General features: G+C 57.2%; 1 protein-coding gene across 1 annotated transcript in view; it reads right to left on the reverse strand.

Annotated features, from left to right (window-relative positions):
• The window catches only part of ZNF536 (zinc finger protein 536), a 432,422-nt gene that overhangs the window by 381,922 nt on the left and 35,534 nt on the right, over positions 1–14,966 (reverse strand). The window contains exon 2 of the mRNA XM_055310964.1: positions 481–550. The gene's annotated coding sequence lies outside the window, so the exon portion shown is untranslated. The remainder of the gene's footprint in view (positions 1–480; positions 551–14,966) is intronic.

Consider the following 14,966-nt stretch of genomic DNA (forward strand, 5'->3'; position numbering starts at 1 on the left):
ATGACAGACGCGAAGCTGCTCTGGGACAAGTTTCCTCCGAGCCTGGGCCCGGGCCGCCGACCCGCACGGTGGGTGATGGGGACACGGGCCGCAGGTGGTGCTTGGATGGGGCCGCCTGGCTTTGGGCAGCAGCCCCACCGGCGGACAGCGACCCTTAAGGATGTCACACAGAGAGAAAGAAGTCAACCTTGCAGAGCGGCGACCCCAGCTGTGACCCCGCTCTGAGACTTTCGGAGCGTGTCATCATACAGTCATCCCACCTGGAAGCCCCGGGACCCACAGTCGATCCCAGAGAACGTTGAGTCCAGAAGCCTCTCCACAACCCGACTCGGTGCAGGGAGGAGAAGGGAGCCTCTGGGCGAGCTCCTACCCGGCCCAGGGTGGGGGGGGGTCTGCAGCCCCAGGACGAGGGCAGCCTCCAGAACCCACAGACTCACAGACAGACACCACTTCCACGAACTACGAGACGACGTTCCTTACCAGGCAAGTCTTAGAGCAACGGAGCTCCCTCCTGGCTGAAGGGTATTCTGAGGGCCGTGGTGTGCGGGAACTGCAAAAACAGGACCTGTTAGCAAGGCTCCATGCCGGACACATCGACGTCAGCAAGACAGGTACACAGCATGCATCCAAGGTGACAATGTGCCAGGCTAGTCAAGAGTCTTAACAGTATTTCATAGCCCCACTGCCTCGATCCATGGAGCAATTTAAAACTGGGAACTATGTGACCTTTGCTGCAATAAACCCAATTTGCTCAGCCCCTTTTAATGGGAAATTGCCACCTGCAAAAAGAGTCGGGGGCGGGGCATCGAGCCGCTTCTTGTCCGGATGGGACAGAAGAAATAAGCATAGACGGGCGGGGGGGCCCTCTCTCCCTCTCTCCCTCTCTCTCTCCCTCTCTCTAGAATTCTGAAGGTTGAGGAACTGAGGAAGTTCTCAGGGGTTCTTTCCCCCACCCTGGTTTAAGGAGCCCCCTTCACTAGACCACAGTTCCACCCAAATCTCAAGGGACCACAGCAGTCCGGTGGCCGGGGGCTGGGGGACATTCAGGGAGTCCGACCCAGGAACCTGCAACTGCCCCAGGCTTGGGGGTGTTGTGTGACCTCAAGTCTTCCCTCCCGAACCAAGACCCGGAAAGCAGGGGCCAGTTAGGCGTTTTCTGTTCCCCAGTCCCATTACTGGAGTAAGCCCCACGTAGATGAGCTCTGCCAGCAGCGCACGAGGCGGGGGCCTGCAGGGAAGCTGGGGGGCCTGCCCACAGGGGCTCCCGAGCTGTGGCCTAGGGGTCATCAAGCCAAGGCCCCTGCCCGAGATCTCCAGGCCGCCCCTCGGGGCCAGCCCAGTGCAGCTGGGAACCCCATTCACAGGAGGGACCTTACAGGGAAGCAAAAGCTCCCTCTTGCTGAGCTACCTTTCGCCGAGCCCGAAGCTGTACCTTCTGGTGTTAAGAGAGGCAGAATTCGGGGGGCTCAAGGGTGTGCCTACGAATGGGAAACCAGAAGGTACACTCAGAGAGCCCGTGGGGGCAGCCCCGGACCAGGACCTTGAAACCTGGACACGGAATCAACGGCTTGCAACACCCCGTCCAACTCCAGGGTGACTCCTGGCACCCCAAGGGCGTGTGCTGACTGAGTGCACGGCGTGTGCAGGGACCCTGATCAGTGCAAACACCCCTGCCTGCCTGTCTCGAGACCTACGGCCAAGGTGTAGGCCTCCCGCATCCGCCACAAGCAAGGCCTCTCTCCACCCCGCTTCCGTTTCTCCCCATCACGTGATCTGCTGCATTTTGCTATTTCCGTATCATTCAACATCAAAACCCAGAGAGGGGACAACACGTGCTCGATGCTGTGCTTCCTCGGGTCCGTCCCAGGGATGCGCAGAGCAGACCCCAGCACCCCGCTGGCTCTGCAAAGACCGACGTGCTTTGCTCTCAAGACCCTTCACGTTTGGGGACGGGGGACAGGCTCAGATCTTCTATGCAGCCTCACGGCCTGCACGATCCTGGGACTGTTCCACAGGGGCTGGTCACGCGGAAGTTCTGTGGATTCCAGCCACGGGGAGAAGACGGGGACACTTCACCGGGGGGAGTCCCGCACCCACGTGCCGGCCAGCCTGACACCACCGATCCCAACCTCAGCGGCCCTTGCAATCTGCCGTTGGGGCAGTGACGGGACCCCCGGCCTTCCAGTCGCCAAGGCCCCAGCACCAGGTCCGTGGCTGGCCTGGGGCTGGGCCCTCCTACGGGCTCCCGAGCAGTGAGGGGGTTCATGCACAGGTGGCTGGCCTGCCGGGGCACGGTTGGCCCTACAAGCTTCCTGCTGCTGAGCCGCAGAGCCCGTGTTCAGAGGCCATCTGGGGTCTCGGGAGAGGACGTCGAGTTAGTGCCCCTGAACCTTCTAGAGGGGCTGCGCCTGTCTGGTGTCCTCACAGTCACTGCAGGCTGGGCGCAGGTGGGCACATCAGATGCTCTCGACTGGGGTGGGGGGAGGAGAAAGCCAGCCCACTGACTGCCTCACTCAGTGAAAGAAACAGCTGTCCTAGGGCAAGCGGCACTCGCATTAGCGAGAACAGGGTGACATAACCAGAAACAGGCCGGTGGCATGAGGCCTCCCCTCGACCCCGCCTCCCACACGGATCCCGTGCTGGGGGGACGGAGGAGGGGGCCACCCAGGAGACAGCGCCCAAAGGCCAGGTGGGTGAGGAAGGGCGGGGCGGGCAAAGCACAGAAGCAGCGAAAGGCAAGGCGGGTCGCGGCGACCCCCCCAAAAAATCAGCGCACAGACAAGTCCCAGGGCCTGAAATGCCACCTACTGTAACTCGATAAGCCCTGCTCTCCCGTGAAACACAGGTGAGGCCCCACGACCTCACCCTCCGCCGCCGGCACCTGAAAGTGAGCTCAGCCCCACTCCTTCAGTGACTCACAGGGACTGTGTGCCAGGCCCCGGCAGCCCGGGGGCAGGTCTGCTGCGTGTCACACACTTCAGGTGCATGAAGAGCAGGCAAGCCCGGGAGGGGGCCTAGAGGCACTCAGAGGCCGGAGCACCTGCGGCGGCGGGTGGAGGGGTAGAGGTTGGGGCACCTGCGAGGAGGTCAGAGGTCGAGGCACCTGCAAGGGTGTCTGGGGGCACGGTGGGTCAGAGGCCAGGGCACTTGCAGGGGCGGGTGGAGGGTCAGAGGTTGGGGCACCTGGGGGGAGGGTGGAAGGTCAGAGGCCGGGGCACCTGCGGGGGCGTGACGGTGCTGCAAGGCCCTCCAAGGAGACAGATGGAGGCGAGGGGGAAGGTCCGAGGCCCTGCCACACAGGCCTGCAGGTTCTAGGAAGAAGCACAGGGGACGCAGCTTCAAGCAGGAGGAGAGGGGACACGGAGGACAGAGGGGGCGGGGGCGCTGGGAGGGGCTCCTCGAGGGAGAGGGCTTTAGAGAGGAGAGGGGAGGCCAGGAAGACGGTGGGGGGGCCTGGCGCAGTGGGCCCTCGCGGCAGCCCCATCCCTGCAACCCAGTGGGCAAAGCAGCGCTGCCCAGAGGCCCGGTCCCTTGGGGGGAGGGGGCGGGGGGGGCACACCTATCCTCCCGAGCTCCCCCAGGGGAGACGGGGGACTCTGAGCAGGGACACTTTCACTGGCCAGAAGCCCAGCCGGGAGCCCACAGGCGCTGGAGGGGATGGTGCCCGGCAGGTCAAGACAGGAGCAGAGACGTGGCCCCGCCACCTCCAGGGCCCCGGCAAGGAGCCCCGAGTTAGACGCCAAGAGCCTTCCTCAGGGCCAACCCATTGCCCTCCCGTGGTCACTGCACGCCTGTCTCCCTCTGGCCACCACGCGACTGGAAGGCCGTCCCAGTAACGAGCTACCGCTCACTGGGGGCCGTCCCTGTGTCACCTGCCGGATCACTGGACGGCCGTATCCCACTCACCTCCCCGCCCCAAGCTCTGGTGGAGGGTGAATCAAGAACTGCTGGGTGGGGGAGGGAGGGGGAGGGAGTAGAGGTGGAAGGATGGGGACAAGAAGGAGGGAAGATGGATGAAGGGGGGAAGGAAGGGAAGATGGAAGGAAGGAAGGAAGGAAGGGAGGATGGAAGGATGGAAGGAAAGATGGAAAGAAGGAAGGATAAAAGGAAGAGAAAGATGGATGGAAAGAAGGAAGGAAAGATGGAAGAAAGGAAAAATGGAAGGAAGAAGGAAGGATGGAAGGGAGGGAGGGAGAAAAGATGAAAGGAAGGAAGAAAGGAAACAAGGAAGGAAGGAAGGAAGGAAGGAAGGAAGGAAGGAAGGAAGGAAGGGGGAGAGGGGCCAGGAGTCCAAGGGAGGGACGGGGGTGATGGAAGGAAGGAAAGGAAGGGGGAGGAGGCGGCGGGAAGGGGCAGGCGGGAATGGGAGGCAGGGGCAGCAGGGAGGATGCAGAGAAGGGAGCTGGCTAAGGCCCCTCCCTGGCGGGGGCTCCGCTCCAAGGCCCCCACGCTGCCCCCCGCGCGCCCGGGGTGTTGGGGGGCCCGGGGCGCCTGTGCGGCCTGGGGCAGATGGGAGCCACATTCAGGCCTCTCCTGCCAGGGAAGCGTCGGGAAAGGATTCCGGGCACGGGGGCCAGCTGGTCTCCCTCCACATCTCCGCAGGCCGAGCACCTGCAGATAATGCCCCGCCCTCGGGGGACCTGGCCCGCCTGGGAGCCCTGCTGTCCCGGAGGGAGGCCGGAGGAGGAGCTCGGCCTGCTGTGCGGCCTGCACCCCATCCTGGGTCCCGGTCCCCCTCCCAGCCCCGCGCTCAGGAACCCGCGGGCCCAGGGGCAGGGACCCTGCCACAAGCCTATGGCTCCCCTAAATGGACTCGATGTGCCCTGATTCTCACTCTCCTTCTCTGTGAACTCTCAGGGTCGAATGTGTCCCCAGGGGGCAGAGCCATCGCCCCTGCATGTGACCCCAGGACAGGGGTCCCGGCCAGAGCTGCTGCCCTGGGAAGAGGCCCAGGGAACTGGTGTCATTCGGGCACGACCTGCCAAGTGCATCCAGTGTGCCAGGCCCTCGGCTGGGCTCTGGGGACCCGGCGATAAGCCATGTCCCTGTCCGGGTGGGACTTGTGTTTAGTGAGCAGCTTCAAAGGAAAGACAAATAAAGGCAAAATATAATGTCAGTGGATAACGCGCTGTAAGAAGAAAAAAAAAAAGCCAAGGAAAAGGATGGACGTGGACGGAGACGGTTTTCGATAAGGTAACACAGACCGTCTCTAACTGGTGACGTCAGAGTAAAAAAAAAATCCTGACTAAAGTAAGAGCGAGCATTGTGACAATCTGGGGGAAAACTCTGTAAGTGGTACAAACGGTGAGTGCAAAGGCCCCGGGGTAGGAAGGAGACGGTGCATCCAAGGGGCAGCAAGATGTTCCGAGCGCCCAGGGCGCGCTGGCGAGCAGGGGTGGGAGGGGACGGGCATACCTGGCCAGGCGGGAGGACACTGGGATTTCATTCTGAGCCACGGGCAGGTTTTGGGCAGGGGAACCCCCTGATGTGATTCACACTGTACGGGGGCCAGGCTGGCTGCTATGGGGAGGACACCGGAAGGGCTGAGAGGGGAGTCCCAGGGGGACCAGCGGAGGCCGCCCAGTTGTCCAGGTGAGAGGCGGTGCGGCCTCGGCGTGGGGCGGGAGCCGGCCGATGGCGGGAAGCACGCGGATTCGGGGTGCCCACCACATACAGCTGGTGAGAGCGCCGAGTGGGCGCCAGGAGTGAGGGGGACGCGGGGTCGCCGTGCTCGTCATGGCCAGGGCCCTGGCCACGGCACCGCTGTCGCTTCTGTGGGCTCCTGATGCTCTGGCCTCTGGGCCCCCGTGGCCCCCCAGGGACTACCCCGTGCAGGACCCACTGGTCCCCAAGGAGAGCTAACAGCTCCTCTGGGAGCCCCCGATGCCCTACCCCCGCCCCAGCAGCCACGTCCTCTGCCAGCCCCCTATTCGGGCCACTGTCCCCTGCCCTCGAGACCAGGCTCTGACACGGGACACTAGACCCAGCCCCTACGCCCAGGGCCTGCAGAGGGCATCCGAACCGGCCGAGACCTGCCTCCGAGCCTTTCCTCCTCCCCGCCCCGCGTGGCCGGCCCGGTGCCCCGGCGCAGCCCCCCACCTGCTGCGCCCCCTCCCCTTAGGAACTGCGAGTAAGGAACGGTCTTTCCCGGAGGCAGGTGCCTGCGGCTCCACTGGCCTCCACCCCGGGGTCACCTCGGAGGCCACGGCCCCCCGCGGAGGGTCGGTCCCCGCCCTCTGACTTCCGCCAGAACAGGTGCCCGGGAGCCACAAGTCATCAGCCCCCGAGTGTCCCGACCGAAGAAGGAGCCCCGGGGCCCCAGCCTGTCCGCCGCTCGGGCCCCACGCCTGCCCCGGGGGCCCGCGGGGTCCGCGTGGGGTGAGCGCGTGGGCCGGGCGGCCGGGCGCGGGCCCTCGGCACCGTGGGATGTCTCGAACGCTCCATCGCGGAGCGCGGGCTGCCCAGACGTGCTTCCGAGGGAAGCCTCTTCTTTCGTCTTAAAACGAAGGTAACTTTGATGCAGGAGCCATCTGATACCTGTTCCATCTAAACGCTTTCAGGATACACAGACATGAGACGCGCGCAGGAACCTGAGGCCCGCCGTGGCAGCCGGGGCGCTGGGATGATGAAAGGAGCGGGAGCCTTCCTCCCGTCAGCCTGCGCCCCGGTGCATGTATTTTTACATGCTTTAGCACGGAAAAAAAAAAAAAAAAGCCAAGATGCTCAGAGCCAATCAAATTACTTCCCTGTCTCTTTAATAAACAAATCCATGTGCACATTAACAGTGTTGAAAATTCAATTTAAACTCTTTGTCTGTTGCTGCTTACTCTAAAGATGGTCTTTCTTAAACAACAGAACACCAAGGAGTCGTTAGTGCTCTCTCTTCATTACTTCAAAAAACCAATCATTAGACACCAGAGTATATACGTAATTAGAAAATCACTTCCTTTGCAATCCAAGCTAAGTAGTTTACATACTGTAATTACAGGGACAAAATCAATTTTTAATCATTTCCCTGATTGGGCTCATCAGCTCTGTGGGAACATTGTAACCTGCTTGTTGTGCAAAAGGAACATCTGGGCTAAAACAATTACCCTTTGTTTGCTACAATATTCCTTAAATCTTTTTGCTTGCATAAAAAAAAAAACGAAAACACGAAGACAAGATATTTGGATGTCTTTTTGTCCTCCATCGACATATACCCGAAAGTTCTTCTCGTGCCGTGAGTTCAACGTTGCCCGGAATTTACGGTTTAACAGTACACATCCAAGGAATGTATTTTTTCAGTGAGATAAAAGTATCTGATTGTTTTAAAGATCCATTCAGCTGCCTAATTGTTCCATAGCTAACACATGGTATTCAAACAACCCACACATTACAAAAGCTCATCTGGGTAATCACGGGCAACTATTATTGCGATGGTTTACACTTTTCTAATACAAATGAATGGATTTTATCAAAATTTAAAAAAAAAAAAACTAAAAAGCTGAGTATGTGTGAAAAATAGTTGGTATGAATTGGCAAGGCGAGGCTAAGCATTTTGTTCTCTTAATAGGAAATGACCTCATTTACACTGGAGTAATAATTAGTACTGCTTCACTGACAGTTAAGAAAAAAAACTTTCCCAGTATAATAAGGCTGCATCTCCTTTGTTAGGAGATCTACATTGATTATTAACCCTTGCCAAGAAATTCCAAGTTTAACTCCGCGTTCCACTGGGCTCGCGCTTTGCTGGCGAAGGGGACAGCGAGCTGTCCTGGAGGCCGCCGCCTCTCACCCAGATTCCCAAAGTTTTGCAGCGGAGCTTCCAAGGGACAAGCTGAGACACTCGGTGTCCCCTCTGAAGACGCGTGGAGAGCCCGCACCACCCACCCCGCAGCCACCAGGGCCCCAGTCGGCCCCGGTCCCCCCCCCACACACCCACCACATCCCCCCCCTAACTCCGTGCTTTTGAAGTTTGTTGGCTTTGAATTTCGCTTGCAAGTCCCCCAACCTACAATTAATTCATCGTCAAACCAGCCCTGAGAAGGAGAAAAGATGGGGAATTCTGACCCAGCCTGTAGGCCGTGCTCGTAGGGTAAGAAGCACAGGCCACGTGCGCGTGGCTCCCACGCGGCTCACGTCCAGAAGGGGCACCCCAGCTCTGCCCCGAGGCTGTTCTCTGACCGCCCCCCCCCACCCCATGTCTTTGCCCAACCCGGCCCCGGCTCTCACCCCGTCCCGGGGAAGGCAGGTCCCGTATCAGCCCGAGCAACACTCCACGGGGCTGGCAAACTGGACCACCCTGGCCCCCAGACAGGGGATAGATACGGTAAAGAAGAAAAGAAAAAAAGAATCCCCCAAACTGCAAATGCTCTGGAATAAATCCTATCAGCGCACGAATTAAAAATATTTATCCCTCCACGGAAGAGACCGCGTATCATCGACAAATCACAAGGAGTCTATGGAGTAGCTTATCTTGAGGGAGAAATGGGAAATAACCGGAAAGCACAAAGCGCCTGTTCTCTCTTTCATCTACACTTACCGCAGGAACGTGGCCGCTCAGGTGCTCTGCTTGGCAGGCGCTGCCGGGACATGACAGCAAGCGCACCGGCCATCTGACGGCCACCGACCCCGCGTGGCTACTGAGCAGCACCCCCCGGCCCGACTGACATGAGCCCCGGGCCTAAGACACACATCACATTCGGAAGAGCGTAAAATGCTTCATTCTTGATACTTTCTACCTGTTGAAGCTATGATATTCTGGATACACTAAAAATATAGTCTTCAAATCAACTTCACCTGTTCCCTCTTAGCCACTCGTAATGTGGCTACTACAAGTCTAAAACTGTACGCAAGCGTAGTTTGCCCTCTGTTTACGTTGTATGCTGCCCAGTGAGGGCTCAGCGAAACATCAGGCTGTTTTGACCACCAAATATGGCCATAAGGAAGTCCCCTGTTGGGACGCCCCGGGGGGCTCGGTGGTTGAGCATCTGCCTCGGGCTCAGGGCATGACCCTGGGGTCCTGGGATCGAGTCCTGCATCGGGCTCCCTGCATGGAGCCTGCTTCTCCCTCTGCCTGTGTCTCTGCCTCTCTCTCTCTGTGTCTCTCATAATAAAATAAAATAAAATAAAATAAAATAAAATAAAATAAAATAAAATAAAATAAAGCCCCTGGTCTTCTGAAGCAGGCTGTTAGAGGAAATGCATTGTCACCACTATCACTCGACGTGTGGGTTCCAGAGATATCCTCTGCAGTCAAAGTGAAAGTTGCACAAGTTTTAACTGAGCCACTCTGGGAGTTCCTCTTACAGGTGTTGCTTTTTTTTCAGCTCATTTACTTTTACCCGTACAAAATTGATTACTCAAGTAATACTAGGCTCACTTCTAGAAAATCTGGAACATACGAGAAACCACAAAGAGGAAAATAACGACAACCCATAGTTCTATCAGCTGGTGTGATTGCTTTGGTATTTTGGCACATTTCTTCCTATTCTTTCCTGCATATGTGCGCGCGTGCGCATACATGCGTAAGTTCATGAACACAGCTGAGGACACACTGCAGGTGTGTCTCTGACTTCACATGTCCTAAAACCCCAGGTCTCAAGTGTAAGTAGATGCTACTCGGCCATATGAGAATAGAGGCCGCTGGCTGCGCTAAGTTTTTTTTTTTTCTTTTTTTTACTGTTTATGGAGTTTCCTTTATTTTTATCTGTTTTTTTAATAAATTTATTTTTTATTGGTGTTCAATTTGCCAACAGCTGGCTAAGTATTATGCACGTATTACAAAGGAAAAGCATTAAGAAGGGAAAAAAAGGCACATGTTGGGAGGAAAAAAAAATCTTAGGTAAATACCTATCTGATAAAGGACCGGTGTCCAAAATATACAAAGAACTCTTCAAACTCAACAACAAGAAACAAACAGGCCGATTAAAAAGGGGCAGGAAGTCTAGACGCTTCACCAAAGGAGATCTACAGATGGCAAATAAGCACATGAGGAGACGCTCGGCATCGTGTGGCATTCAGGGAATGCGAATGCAAGCGATAACGAGATGCCACTACACACCTATTAAAATGACTGAAACCCAAAACACAGACACCAAATGCTGGCAAAGACCCGGAACAACAGGATCTCTCATCCACGGCTGGTGGGGACGCAGAGTGGCACAGCCACTTTGGAAGACAGTTTGGCCGTTTCGCACACAACCAAACACACCCTTCCCGTCCAGTCCAACACCCCTGCTCCTCGGTAGGTACCCAGAGGAGGCGAAAACCTACCTCCGCACAAAAACCCGCACACAGCTGTGCATAGCAGCTCTGTTGGAGATTGCCAAAACACGGAAGCACCCGAGATGTCTCTCAATCACAGAACGGATAAACCGTGGCACCTCCAGACAATGGAGCAGCGCTCAACGACAGAGAGAGGTGAGCTATCGAGCCACGAAATGACATGACGGAGCCATAAATAGGTATAACTAAGTGAAAGAAGCCAATCCCAAGAGAAGACATCCCATGCGATTCCAACTCTGTGACATTCTAGAAAAAAAGGCAAAACAAAGGAGATAGTCAAAAAAAAAAAAAAAAAACAACCCACCTGTGGTTGCCAAGAGGCGAGGGGAGGAGGGATGAATAGATGATGGAGCACGGGGGATCGCAGGACAGTGAAACTATCCGGTGTGCAACGACAGTGGCGGGTGCCCGTCACCTCTCCCTTGCCCAGGCCCGTTCAACGCACACCAGCAGCAGAGTGGTCTTTCCATGTAAACGACGGACTTTGGTTCACGATCACGTATGAATGTAGGCCCATCAATTAGAACAAGCGCACTAGCCTGACGTAGACGTGAATAACGGGGGGACACGGAGGCGGGCGGGATGGGAGCTGTACTTCCCGCTCGATTTTTCTCGACCCCCAAAGCTACTCTAAACAACAAGTGTATTGGTGTCAAGAGAATGAAGGGAAGCGGGAAGGAGCAGCTTTGAAGAAGCCCAGTGGAAGGCTTCCGCCGTGCAGAGCGGGCCATCTCCCCAGCGCTCAGAGGCTAGGGCTCCTCCGGAGCGTCCTGGCCACCACCTCGCTGGCGACTGATGCCCCAACGCCTCCCAGAGCGCCTCCCGGGCTGCTCTTCACGTATCATGCTTGGGGCGCGGTGCAGGCCGCACGGCTGGAGCGCTCGCTCAGCCCCGGCCTGACTCGAGTGCACGACGGTTCCGCTGTCGCTCTCGTTGGTTCCTCTCCCGAGGTGACCCGGCCCGTGGCTCCAGAGCAGAGCCCAGGGCGGCCAGGCCTGCACTCGCTGCTCAGGGTGTAGCTGCCCCACACACAGCCTGGCAAAGGATCTCCCCGGAGGATGTCCCCATCCCTGGTGGGACATCCCCATCCACGGTGGGACATCCCCATCCCCGGTGGGATATCCCCACACGGCCCCATCCTTGCGTCTCCCACATGGAAACCCGACGCCCCGGGAAGGACCGATGAGGCACCAGACAGAGGTGCAAGGAGGACACGAGCCACCTCCCCTGCAGGGTGGGGAGGGATGGTGGGTGGGGTTGGGATGGTGACCAGGGGTTGTGGTGTTGTCTTCAGTTCTCTCCCGGGACACAAGGTGCCATCCCAATGCGGCGGTCCTCCACAACGGCCACCTCTGAATCCCTAGTAAGTTAGGCTCTCCAGCTATTCTGGACAAGGCCAAGAAGCGTCAAGGGTGGCCTGATCTGGAGGCCAAGTAAAAATATTTCACACTGTCTTCCTGGGATCCTTATGGTAACAAGAAGAAATAGTAAATGCCAAAGCCATGGGTCCCTCAAGCAAAAAAAAAAAAAAAAAGAGCAAAGATGAAAGATGAAAAATAATCAGGGAAGTCTTCAAGAACACACACTCTGAGCGCAGAACCCACTGCAGGGCGTGCAAACACGGGGGACAGAGCGGCCCCGAGAAAGCCTGGTCTTTTCCAAGCCTGGCCTGTTCAGCAGCCAATGGCAGGTCCCCCCTCCTCCCCCCCGTTTGTAAAGTTTCTATTCCAGAAAACTCAAACCTAACAACCGACAGAAAAGGAAGGGGGGGGGGCGAGGAAAAAAAGTCCTTTTCCCCTCTCATCTTCCAAGATTTTCCATTTTGGTAAAGATTCTATAAACATTCTTAGAAAGAGTACATTCTCCGTCCTCTGCCCACAGGTAACAAGGATGGCAGATGTTTCAGAAACAGCACATTATAAAAAAAAAAAAATCCAATGTCACTAAAACCAGAATGGAAAATGTTTTATACATTAACAAACACTGTAATGAATTTGCACAACCTTAACCGACTGTATACCCAGCATAATGAAATGGTCTCCATCCTTTCAAATGAAAAATTACGTATGCTAGCGCATTGCTTTAGAAAAGCATTGTTCTTAAAAAAAAAAAAAACCTGCATTTTTTTTTCCCAGCTACCATGTAATTTGTGAGATGCATTTTTAAATGTTCTGCAACAGCGGCGGCTGCATCAGTCAGATGATACCGAGAGATAATTCACCAAACCGTCACATGATCTTCCATCACTCCAAAAGACGCGAATATATTGCCACAAGCTTTGGGAATAATGGGTGCACCTGTTTACCGTGTCACCTCTGTTTGCTAATTGTCTCCTTGAGCTACATTTTACTTCTAATGCATTTATTTTTGACAGGCAGTGTCTATTTAGAAATCACATTACTTCAAGTGCAATTGTTCTTTTGTCTATCAAGTAAATGAAGTGTTGTTATACAGATTTCAGGTTCTGATTAGTAAAGTATCAGAGCCCCAAAAAGGTCAATCAGTTATTTACCTGAGGTAATAGAAGGATGACAGACATCCCGAATATTCTCCGGCGCAGGCTATAGGCAATTTCATTGTAATTACTCAAGTTGGCGGAACTTAAATGTATGTTTGTGGGGTTGGGAGGCTAAAGGGGCTCGCCCGGAGCACCTGCCTGGAGACCGGCGTCGGCGCCGAGCGGCCTTGTGTTTCCACGCGTGGGTGTCACCAACCCCAACGTGCAGGCCTGGGAGGCGCCAGCGAGGGTGTGCGCGTGAGCGTGTGTCCCTATCTGGCGGCTTGCACGGGCTCCCCCGTTGAGATGGATCTCTTGAAACCATCCTCAAATCACTTCACTGTGCGGGTCCGATGTGGTGAGTGGGTCCAGCCCACCGTGGAGGTGATCACAAACGGACACCCAGGGAAAGCCGGTAACGCGCGCCCAAGGGCCGCCCAACTGCCGGCGGCCGGGAGGCAGCGGAGCCAGGTGGGCCCCGGGACCGGCCCGGGAGCCGCGCGGAGCCCGACGTGCACGGGCGCGGCACCCCCACCTGCACCGGGAGACGGGCGGGCGGCCGACCGCCGCGAGCGCGAGGGGGCAGCGTGAGCAGGTGCTCGGGGCAAAGGACCACACGTTCCTGTTTGAAGCAAGACTGTTACCTGAGCGCCAACTCGCTTCCTGGCACCCAGACCCGAACGTCTGCCCCTCGAGGGCCCTCGAGTTATTCCTACGGGCCATCCCTGCACCCGACCTCGCGCCTCCTCCGCAGCCCCCCGCCCGCCCCCCGAATCGTGGAGACGGTTCTCTACCCAGGAGTCGCCTTGTCTCCCACGTGGATCGCCTACGATCTGCCGTTCGCTCCTCGTGATTTCTCTAACGGCCAAGCCAGGACTCTCGGCCTCCCTGCCGGGGCTTGGGTGCTTGGGTGCTTGCCCTCCTCGGCGACACGGCTGAGCTCCCCCCGGGGCCGAGCCCCGCACCCTCGGAGCCCCTCGCTGGGCCACGATGCTCCACACGCCCCCGACGCCCACCCGGTGCGCAGGCCTGTGCCCGGGGTCACCCCGGCCCGGGGACCCACGGCGACGCAGTCCTCTTGCCGGAAGAAAGAGACGCGAAAAGCCGCGCTCGCCTTAAGTCACACTCTAAATTGGCTCCCTGGAGCATTCCCTACCTTGTTCGCTAAAGACTGCGTGTGTTTCCTCGGTGTTTAGCATATGCCGTGTAACCTGAGCAGGACTCGCATTGTTTCACTAGTTGTTTTTCCAAAGTGTTTTCCCATCAGGACCATAATTATATGCAAACTACTTAGAACCGCTCGCAAACGCGTTTTAAACGTTCCCCAGGATCTTCCTGCCACCTAAAAGCAGGAAGAGGGGAAGTCACCGGAATCCTTCCTTGGGGCCCCCCCGGGGCCGCTGAGATGGGTGCCCCCCCCCCCGCCCCGGGCACCCACCCCCCAGACTCTCCTCGAGAAGCAAAACCTCCGCCACATTTTCTCCTGGAGCGACGAGGAATGTCCTCTTCATTCTGCAATTTATTTCGACTCTAAGTACTCTAATCATGGCAAGTACTTTTTGCTTTTTAAACAGCCTGCTTGTTTTCACAGGTCAAGAGCATAAATAAAACAGTCAAGTTGGAAACTTGGAAGGCTCGTTTGCAGGAGAAGGAAGTCGTTACACATCGTCCGTCTGCTCAGACACCAGGCAGCTCGCAGGAGGCAGCTTCGCCGCGTGCAGGCCAGACCCCCGCGTGGCCAGCGCCTCCCGGGAGGGCTTCCCACGAGGGGCGGCCGGCGCCCCGTCCTCTCGTCTCGGGAGAATTCCTCCTGTGGGAGAGCCGCGACACGCGGCCAGGACCGTGTGCGGGGTCTATTCTGGAAGGTTCTAACACAGATTACCCTCCAGGCCAAGGATTAAATCCTGGCACCAGGGTCCGCAGACGCAGGGTCCCCCGACGTGGCCGGAGCCCCGAAGTGCTCGCGTGAAGTTCACTCACGTCCCCACCGAAGAGGCTCCTGCTGCGACGTCAAGGGCCCGCCGATGACACCTCGGGATCCCAACCCGACTGGGTCGATTCTCGATTGCAGGGAGTCCCAGGAAAATGAGATGCCCCGAAGCCAGCACATCGGGGATCAAAAAGAAGAAAGGAGGGGAAAGTCACAGTGCACCTTCCCATGTGGGACGCCCGGGGCCTCCGTCGGGGAGCGGCTGCCTTG

Source organism: Nyctereutes procyonoides, unplaced genomic scaffold (genome assembly GCF_905146905.1).
Source record: "Nyctereutes procyonoides isolate TBG_1078 unplaced genomic scaffold, NYPRO_anot_genome, whole genome shotgun sequence".
NCBI classification, from domain to species: domain Eukaryota; kingdom Metazoa; phylum Chordata; class Mammalia; order Carnivora; family Canidae; genus Nyctereutes; species Nyctereutes procyonoides.